General features: G+C 42.1%; 2 pseudogenes; one reads left to right on the top strand and one right to left on the bottom strand.

The window, feature by feature from the left end:
* Window positions 1–7,483: 7,483 nt before the first annotated feature.
* Window positions 7,484–7,602, bottom strand: LOC135052382 (5S ribosomal RNA; annotated as a pseudogene).
* A 146-nt stretch (window positions 7,603–7,748) lies between these two features.
* LOC135052624 (5S ribosomal RNA) lies at window positions 7,749–7,867 on the top strand (annotated as a pseudogene).
* Window positions 7,868–9,326: the final 1,459 nt, after the last annotated feature.

The following is a 9,326-nucleotide window of genomic DNA, read 5'->3' as shown; positions in this document are numbered from 1 at the left end:
GAGCGTAGCGAGCCCTCAACGGGCTTGCTGCACTCGCCCCTCCCCGCCGGGATCCCCACGTCGGTATGCTACCGGGATCCAGACGTCGGTAAGCTGACCGGCGGTCTACTGACCGCCGGTGAGCAGTACTACACCCCACACACCCACTCTGGCAGCATGCTTTACTTAGTAATTTACTTAGTAATTTCATTTCCACGTGGCACTGCAGGATACCCCCCTGAGCAGCTTAAGACATGTGCATTGGTGGAGCTAGACACACCCTACAGATGGAGCATGATACGCCCCCTCAGCGGTGCACCGTGCAAACAATTATAATATCTAGAATCTCCCTGAAACTAGTTTCTAAAAGTAGGCAAGTAAGCTCTTATATAAATTTGTGCCTATACAACCCTCAGCTAATCTAATGCTTTTTAAACAGACAAGTGAAGCTGTTGATCATAGCAACCAATCAGATTCTGTCTATCATTTTCTAGAATGCATAAGAGAAATTATAGCTAAAATCAGATTACTTGCTGTGGACAACACCTTCACTTTAATTTGTCCAAGCTTTATTTAATCTACCCACAGATATGACTGCTTTGATGTAGGCAAATGTTCCAGATGAGAAAAATATTTTATTTTATGAAGTTTCTGTTTTCTGAAATTCCATTTCTAAAATGAAACAAAAACATAAGAATATTATACAGGTTGAGTATCCCATATCCAAATATTCCGAAATACGGAATATTCCGAAATACGGACTTTTTTGAGTGAGAGTGAGATAGTGAAACCTTTGTTTTTTGATGGCTCAATGTACACAAACTTTGTTTAATACACAGAATTATTAAAAATATTGTATTAAATGACCTTCAGGCTGTGTGTATAAGGTGTATATGAAACATAAATGAATTGTGTGAATGTAGACACACTTTGTTTAATGCACAAAGTTATAAAAAATATTGGCTAAAATGACCTTCAGGCTGTGTGTATAAGGTGTATATGTAACATAAATGCATTCTGTGCTTAGATTTAGGTCCCATCACCACGATATCTGATTATGGTATACAGTTATTCCAAAATACGGAAAAATCCCATATCCAAAATACCTCTGGTCCCAAGCATTTTGGATAAGGGAGACTCAACCTGTAGTTCTAAAATTATTTTAATCAGTTTATTCAAGAGATGTGCGGCTGGCACTTTTCGTGTTTTGTGATTGGGTTTTGGTTCTAATTCCACTTTCGTGTTTTAGTTTTGGATTGGTTTTGCCAAAACCACCCTTTCGAGTTTTGGTTTTGGTTATGGATCTGGATGATTTTTGAAAAAAACATAAAAACAGCTAAAATTACAGAATTTGGGGGTAATTTTTCTCCTACGGTATTATTATCCTCAATAACATTCACTTCCACTCATTTCCAGTCTATTCCTAACACCTCACACCTCACAATATTGATTTTAGGCCTAAAAGTTGCACCAAGGTGGCTGTATGACTAAGCTAAGCGACACAAGTGTGCGGCACAAACACCTGGCCCACCTAGGAGTGGCATTGCAGTTTCAGACAAGATGGCATTATTCAAAAACTAGTCCCCAAAAAGCACATGATGCAAAGAAGAAAAAGAGGTGCAATTAGGTAGCTGAATGGCCAAGCTAAGCGACACAAGTGTGCGGCACAAACACCAGGCCCATCTAGGAGTAGCACTGCAGTTAAAGACAGGATGGCACTTAAAAAAACTAGTCCCCAAACAGCACATGATGCAAAGTAGAAAAAGAGGTGCAAGATGGAATTGTCCTTGGGCCCTCCCACCCACCCTTATGTTGTATAAACAGGACATGCACACTTTAACAAACCAATCATTTCAGCAAAACGGTCTGCCACAGGACTGTGAATGAAATTACTGGTTTGTTTGGGCCCCCACCAAAAAAGAAGCAATCAATCTCCCCTTGCACAAACTGGCTCTACTTAGGCAAGATGTCGACCTCATCCTCATCCTCCGATTCCTCACCCCTTTCACTGTGTACATCCTCCTCCTCACAGAGTATTAATTCGTCCCCACTGGAATCCACTATCATAAGTCCCTGTGTACTTTCTGGAGGCAATTGCTGGTAAAGGTCTTCCCGGAGGAAATTCTAATTCATTTTGATGAATATCATCGTCTCCACAGTTAGTGGAAGTAATCTCCTACGCCAATCGCTGACAAGGTAACCGGCTGCACTAAACACTCTTTCAGAGTACACACTGGAGGGGGGGGGGGGGGGGTTGCAGCTTAGGTAAAATAAAGCCAGTTTGTGCAAGGGCATTCAAATTGCCTTTTTGTCCTGCCAGTATGCATACGTACTGTCTGACATGCCTACTTGGATGCTGTCACTCATATAATCCTCCACCATTCTTTCAATTGTGACAGAATCATAAGCAGTGACAGTAGACATGTCAGTAATCGTTGGCAGGTCCTTCAGTCCGGACCAGATATCAGCTTTTACTCCTGACTGCCCTGCATACCCGCCAGTGGCTGGGCTAGGTAATCTTATCCTTTTCCTTGCAGCCACAGTGGCGGGAGAAATTGAAGGACGAGCTGTTGACGGATCACGTTCCACTTGAGTTGACAATTTACTAACCAGCAGGTCTTTGTACCTCTGCACACTTGTGTAAACAGGAAAGAGTGATACAACGTAGGCTTTAAACCTAGGATCGAGCACGGTGGCCAAAATGTAGTGCTCTGATTTCAACAGATTGACCACCCTTGAATCCAAGTAAAGCGAATGAAGGGCTCCATCCACAAGTCCCACATACTTTGCGAAATTGCTCCGTCTTAGCTCCTTCTTCAATTTCTCTAGCTGCTTCTTCAAAAGCCTGATGAGGGGAATGACCTGACTCAAGCTGGAAGTGTCTGAACTGACTTCACGTGTGTCAAGTTCGTAGGGTTGGAGAACCTTGCACAAGACGGAAATCATTCTCCACTGTGCTTGAGTCAGGTGCATTATCCCTCCTTTGCCTATATCGTAGGTGGACGTATAAGCTTGAATGGCCTTTTGCTGCTCCTCCATCCTGTGAAGCATATTGAGTGTTGAATTCCTCCTCGTTACCACCTCTTTCTTCAGTTGATGGCAGGGCAGGTTCAGGAGTGTTTGCTGGTGCTCCAGTGTTCGGCACGCGGTGGCAGAATGCCGAAAGTGACCCGCAATTTTTCAGGCCACCGACAGCATCTCCTGCACACCCCTGTAATTTTTCAAAAAATTCTGCACCACCAGATTAGTTGTATGTGCAAAACATGGAACATGCTGGAATCTGCCCAGATGTAATGCACGCACAATATTGGTGGCGTTGTCCGATATCACAAATCCCCAGGAGAGTCCAATTCGGGTAAGCCATTCTGCAATGATGTTCCTCAGTTTCTGTAAGAGTTTGTCAGCTGTGTGCCTCTTACGGGAAGCGGGGATACATAGTGCAGCCTGCCTAAGAACAAGTTGGCATTTGTGAAATGCTGCTACTGGTGCTGCTGCTGTTGTTGCTACGGGAGGCCGAACATATACCCAGTGGGCTGTTACAGTCATATAGTCCTTAGTCTGCCCTGTTCCACTTGTTCACATGTCCATGGTTAAGTGGACACTGGATATAACCACTTTTTGTAGGACACTGGTGACTCTTTTTCTGAGGTCTGCGTACATTCTCGGTATCACCTGCCTAGAGAAGTGGAACCTAGATGGGATTTGATACCGGGGGACACAGTACCTCAAACAATTCTCTAAGTCCCACTGAACTAATGGCGGATACCGGACGCACGTCTAACACCAACAAAGCTGTCAAGGCCTCCGTTATCCACTTTGCAAAAGGATGACTGCTGTCATATTTCATCTTTCTCACAAAGGACTGTTGGACAGTCAATTGCTTACTGAAAGTAGTACAAGCGGTCTTCCGACTTCCCCTCTGGGATGACGATCGACTCCCAGCAGCAACAGCAGAAGCGGTGGCAGCAACAGCAGGCATACCACTCAAGGATCCTCCGGAGGGATCTCAGTTAGGAGAGTACTCCTCAGTCTTGACAGTGACATGGCCTGCAGGACTACTGACGTTCCTGACTGAGGAGGAAGTTGACGTTAAGGGAGTTGGTGGTGTGGCTTGCAGGAGCTTGGGTACAAGAGGAAGAAGGGATTTAGGTGTCAGTGTACTGCTTACGCTCTTACCCAAAGTTTCACAACTTGACACTGACTTCTGATGAATGTGCAGCAGGTGACGTATAAGGGATGATGTTCCTAGGTGGTTAACATCCTTACCCCTACTTATTACAGATTGACAGAGGAAACAGATGGCTTGACACCTGTAGTCCAGATTTGTGGAGAAATAATTCCACACCGAAGAGGTGGCTTTTTTGGTAGTTTGCCCAGGCATCACAATGGGCTTCTTTATCCCATGAATAACAGGTGTCTCCCCCGGTGCCTGACTAAAACAAACCACATCACCATCAGAATCCTCATCGACAACTTCCTCCTCAGCGCCAGCAACACCCATATACTCATCCTGTGACATCTTCAATTTCAATATCAGGAACTGGACTGTGGGTGCTCCTTCCAGCACTTGCAGAGGGCGTGCAAATGGTGGAAGGAGCAACCTTTTCCTGTCCAGTGTTGGGAAGGTCAGGCATCGTAACCGCTGACACACTTGGACTTTCCTTGGGGATTTCTGATACCGTCTCAGAATGCACAGTTCTTTTCTGTGCTCTTTCCAGCTTAACTCTTTTAATTTTTCTAGCGGGAGGATGAGGTCTTCCATCGTCATGTAAAGCTGAACCACTAGCCATGAACATAGGCCAGGGCCTCAGCCATACCTTGCCACTCTGTGTCGTAAATAGCATATTGGCAAGTTTACGTTTCTCCTTAGACGATTTAAATTTCTTTTTTTGGTTATTTTTACTGAACTTTGGCTTTTTGGATTTTAAATGCCCTCTACTATCACATTGGGCATCTGCCTTGGCAGACGACGTTGATGGCATTTCATCGTCTATGTCATTGCTAGTGGCAGCAGCTTCAGCACTAGGAGGAAGTGGTTCTTGATCTTTCCCTATTTTATTCTCCATATTTTTGTTTTCCATTATTTTTTAGGAGTTATATAAGACAATATGCGGCACAGGAATGACTGGAATGACTGATGGCCAGGACACTACCACTGGTCTGATGCAGCACAACACAACAACACTGTAAGGGACTTGTGGTTGTTGTTATTATTATTATTATTATTATTATTATTATAATACTCTAGCATGGACATATAGCAGCAGCGTATACCACTGTGACTGCCTCGTCACTGGAATGACTGATGGACAGGACACTACCACTGGTCTGATGCAGCACTACACAACAACACTGTAAGGGACTTGTGGTTGTTGTTATTATTATTATAATACTGTATAGTATATACAGTATATATATATGGTATAGTATAATACTGTAGCAGTGGACATATAGTAGCAGCGTATACCACTGTGACTGCCTCGTCACTGGAATGACCGATGAACAGAACACTACCACTGGTCTGATACAGCACAACACAACAACACTGTAAGTGACTTGTGGTTGTTGTTGTTGTTGTTGTTATTATTATTATTATTATTATTATTATTATACTGTAGCAGTGGACATATAGCAGCAGCATATATCACTGTGACTGTCTCATTGATGGAATGACTGATGGACAGGACACTACCACTGGTCTGATGCAGCACAACACAACAACACTTTATACAGTCACACTGGATATATGGCAGCAGAGGACACCAACACTGTGACTGGCTGGACTGATTCAGCACAATACACTGACTACACTAGACTGGACAGCACAACACAGCACCACTTTATACAGCTACACTGAATATATGGCAGCAGAGGACACCAACACTGTGACTGGCTGGACTGATGCAGCACAATACACAGACTACACTGGACTGGACTGAGCAGCACCACACAGCACAAGACTCGCCACCCCACTTTCCCGCCCCACACAGAAACTTAACACTGAGGACACGTCCTCTCAATACACTCTCCGACACTGGAGTGAAAATGGCCGCGACGCGCGGCTCCTTATATGGAATCCAAATCCCCAGAGAATCCGACAGCGGGATGATGACGTTTTGCTGAGTCAGGCAGGAAAACCCAAGCCTGGCTCGGAACCGGACTCTAAAGGCAAAGTCTGGTAGGGTTCGGTTCTCTGAGAACCGAACCCTCTCATCTCTAATTTATTCTTTTTTTAGCAAGCAGTCATTTTCCTAGTTGAGGTGCTTGAAGACATTACTAGATAAACAAGGCTTTGTAAAATGCTGCACAGCGTAATGTCTCTAATACAAAACATGTCCAATGCACTCTTTATTATCATGAATGATCAAGCAATGTAAATTACAATAGTACTTTCCTAAGAGTACTATAATGTACACACATCAGTTTAATGTTTAACTGACCTGCCTCATCTGCTTTGCAGACAAGAGATCAATGAGTATTTCATTAGCTCCCTTACACAAGAACTAATCGCTTGGATCATGCTTGGAAGGATTTAGAACTCTGGCCAGTTTATAGTTTCACAGCTTTAGCTTGCAGCTAGCAAATAAAGGAAACCACACAGAGCAAAGAATTACAGTCAACATGCTACCTGATCAGCGTACATATTAGATAGCAACGTTCACAGCTCAACAGTAGTACTGCAGAAGGGATTCAATTATAAATTGTACTTGCAATATCACAGCTGGTTACAAACAGTCTTATAAATCAAGCACTTTCCAATATGTACCTACAGTATGTACAGTATAATGTAATGGGATAGTTATGTAATCATACTTGTAAAGCTTCATACATACATAACTTACTTTGAGAGGCAGAGGAATTTATATTTGCCTAGTCCATTCCTAAAGACAGAGTGACATAGAATTGATTTACAGTGCTATTATCAAATCAGACCAAGATCTATTAGGTTTATTTTTTAAGTATTACAGTTTAATAGCTAATAGTGATGACAGAGTAGAAAGAGAGAAAAAGAAGGCTCTTGTGTGGGCACACTCTTAATTAATTGAAGTAAATTTCAAGAAGAAGAAAAAAGATGTTAAAATATAAATTTATTAGGTAGTGTTAAAATATAAGTACCCATTAACAAACATATGATCCAACACAGATATAAGGAGGATATCAAATGAATATTGATGCTTGTAAGAAAATTGTAAAATGTTGTGGTCTTGTCTCACGAAACGTGATTAGAAAGGCTGTAGACACTTTAATGTCCTACACCCATTTCAGCCTGACCAGTAAAGAAAGTCTGTATTGATAGGACCACTACGTGGTCAATTTTATAAGAATAGGCCAAAACATTTGGACAATGCCAGTGCGGTGCCAGCCGCCAGAATACGCACATGTAAATATGATTATTATGAGACTGGAGTAGCTTGAGTATTTATATGCAGCAGCAGAATAAAGTAATTGAAGTAGAATAAGTGGTGATAGTGTCATATAACACACATCAAATAGATTGACTCCTGTTCTACAACACTGGGTATTCCCTGTGAGTCTCCTCCTCAGGTACTGACCCAGCCCAACACTGTTTAGCTTCCAAGATCAGACGAGATCGGGCACTGGCAGTGTGGTTTGATAGTGGGATCTGATGCATCCAGCCTAATGCAGAAAGCAGATCCACATTTTTATTTATTATTACTTTTTTCTGCGATATTCTGCTTGCCCTATAACCCTTCACTACTTTTTTCTTATATAGGTGCACTGTCATTAGTGTCCAACTTACCTACCTTTTCTACTATCAAACCACACTGCCAGTGCCCGATCTCGTCTGATCTTGGAAGCTAAACAGTGTTGGACTGGGCCAGTACCTGAGGAGGAGACTCACAGGGAATACCCAGTGTTATGGAACAGGAGTCAATCTATTTGATGTGTGTTATATGACACTAACAGCAGTATCACCACTTATTCTACTTCAATGACTTTATTCTGCTGCTGCATATAAATACTCAAGCTACTCCAGTCTCATAATAATCATATTTACATGTGCATATTCTGGCAGCCGGCACCGCACTGGCATTGTCCAAATGTTTTGACCTATTCTTATTAAATTGACCACGTAGTGGTCCTATCAATACAGACTTTCTGTACTGGTCAGGCTGAAATGGGTGTAGGATATTAAAGTGTCTACAGCCTTTCTAATCACGTTTCGTGAGACAAGACCAGAACATTTTACAATTTTCTTACAAGCATCTATATTCATTTGATATCTTCCTTATATCTGTGTTGGATCATATGTTTGTTAATGGGTACTTATATTTTAACACTACCTAATAAATTTATTTTTTAACATCTTTTTTCTTCTTGAAATTTACTTAAATTAATTAAGAGTGCGCCCACACAAGAGCCTTCTTTTTCTCTCTTTCTACTGATATATGTTCTACCTGGCTCTGGGCGCACCACCAAACTGGACAGTGATTTGAAAATTTCATGCATTATAATTGTCCAATACTTGGTTCCACTAGAGTAATTCTCAGATTTTGCAATTCTCAGATTTTGCAATTTTCCTTAGCCAAATGCAAGGGACTGTCTTTTCACAAATAGTTACCAATCCTGGAGGTGACAATAAAGGATTCCCTGGCGATGATCCAGCAGGACACAAATTGCAGCCCACCAGTTGTGGGAAATAAATGAGTCCTCCGTGTAGCAATAGGATGGAAATGCAAAAGAGTCCCAGGCTGTTCAGAAGTCCACTGTCCAAATAGTCTGGATTATGTGATGTCCACAGGTCCAACAGGTTAGTCCTTATGCGTTTCGCTGACTTCCAGGGGTAGCTTTATCTTTGATAAAGCTGCCCCTGGAAGACAGCTACATGGAGGACTCATTTATTTCTCACAACTGGTGCGTTGCAATTTGTGTCCTGCTGGATCATCGCCAGGGAATCCTTTATTGTCACCTCCAGAATTGGTAACTATTTGTGAAAAGACAGTCCCTTGCATTTGGCTAAGGAAAATTGAGGTCCACCAACCACTGGATATCAAATCACTTTGTGTCCTGTATCAGGTCCCCATTTGGATACAGTTAGTTATGATTTTAAGCTTTATCAAATAATATATTTGCTGCACTGAAGTGCTATTTTATTATAATAATTTTGAATTTTTGGATATTAATAAATTGTTGATCGATCTTATAGACCTGTCTGCATAGATTTACTATTAGCGCTGTGATTAGTACTTTTAGTACAATTGTTTTTTTGTCTAGTTTGGATTGACTATCCAATTTACACAGCTGCATAGGTGAAACAGCTCTATCGAGCGCGAGGTGCACCCACTCTATTGAGTGAGGGGAGTTTTTTCAATCGCTACAGGCAG

Source organism: Pseudophryne corroboree, chromosome 2, assembly GCF_028390025.1.
Source record: "Pseudophryne corroboree isolate aPseCor3 chromosome 2, aPseCor3.hap2, whole genome shotgun sequence".
Taxonomy (NCBI): Eukaryota; Metazoa; Chordata; class Amphibia; order Anura; family Myobatrachidae; genus Pseudophryne; species Pseudophryne corroboree.
This window is presented reverse-complemented; position numbering and strand designations above follow the sequence as displayed.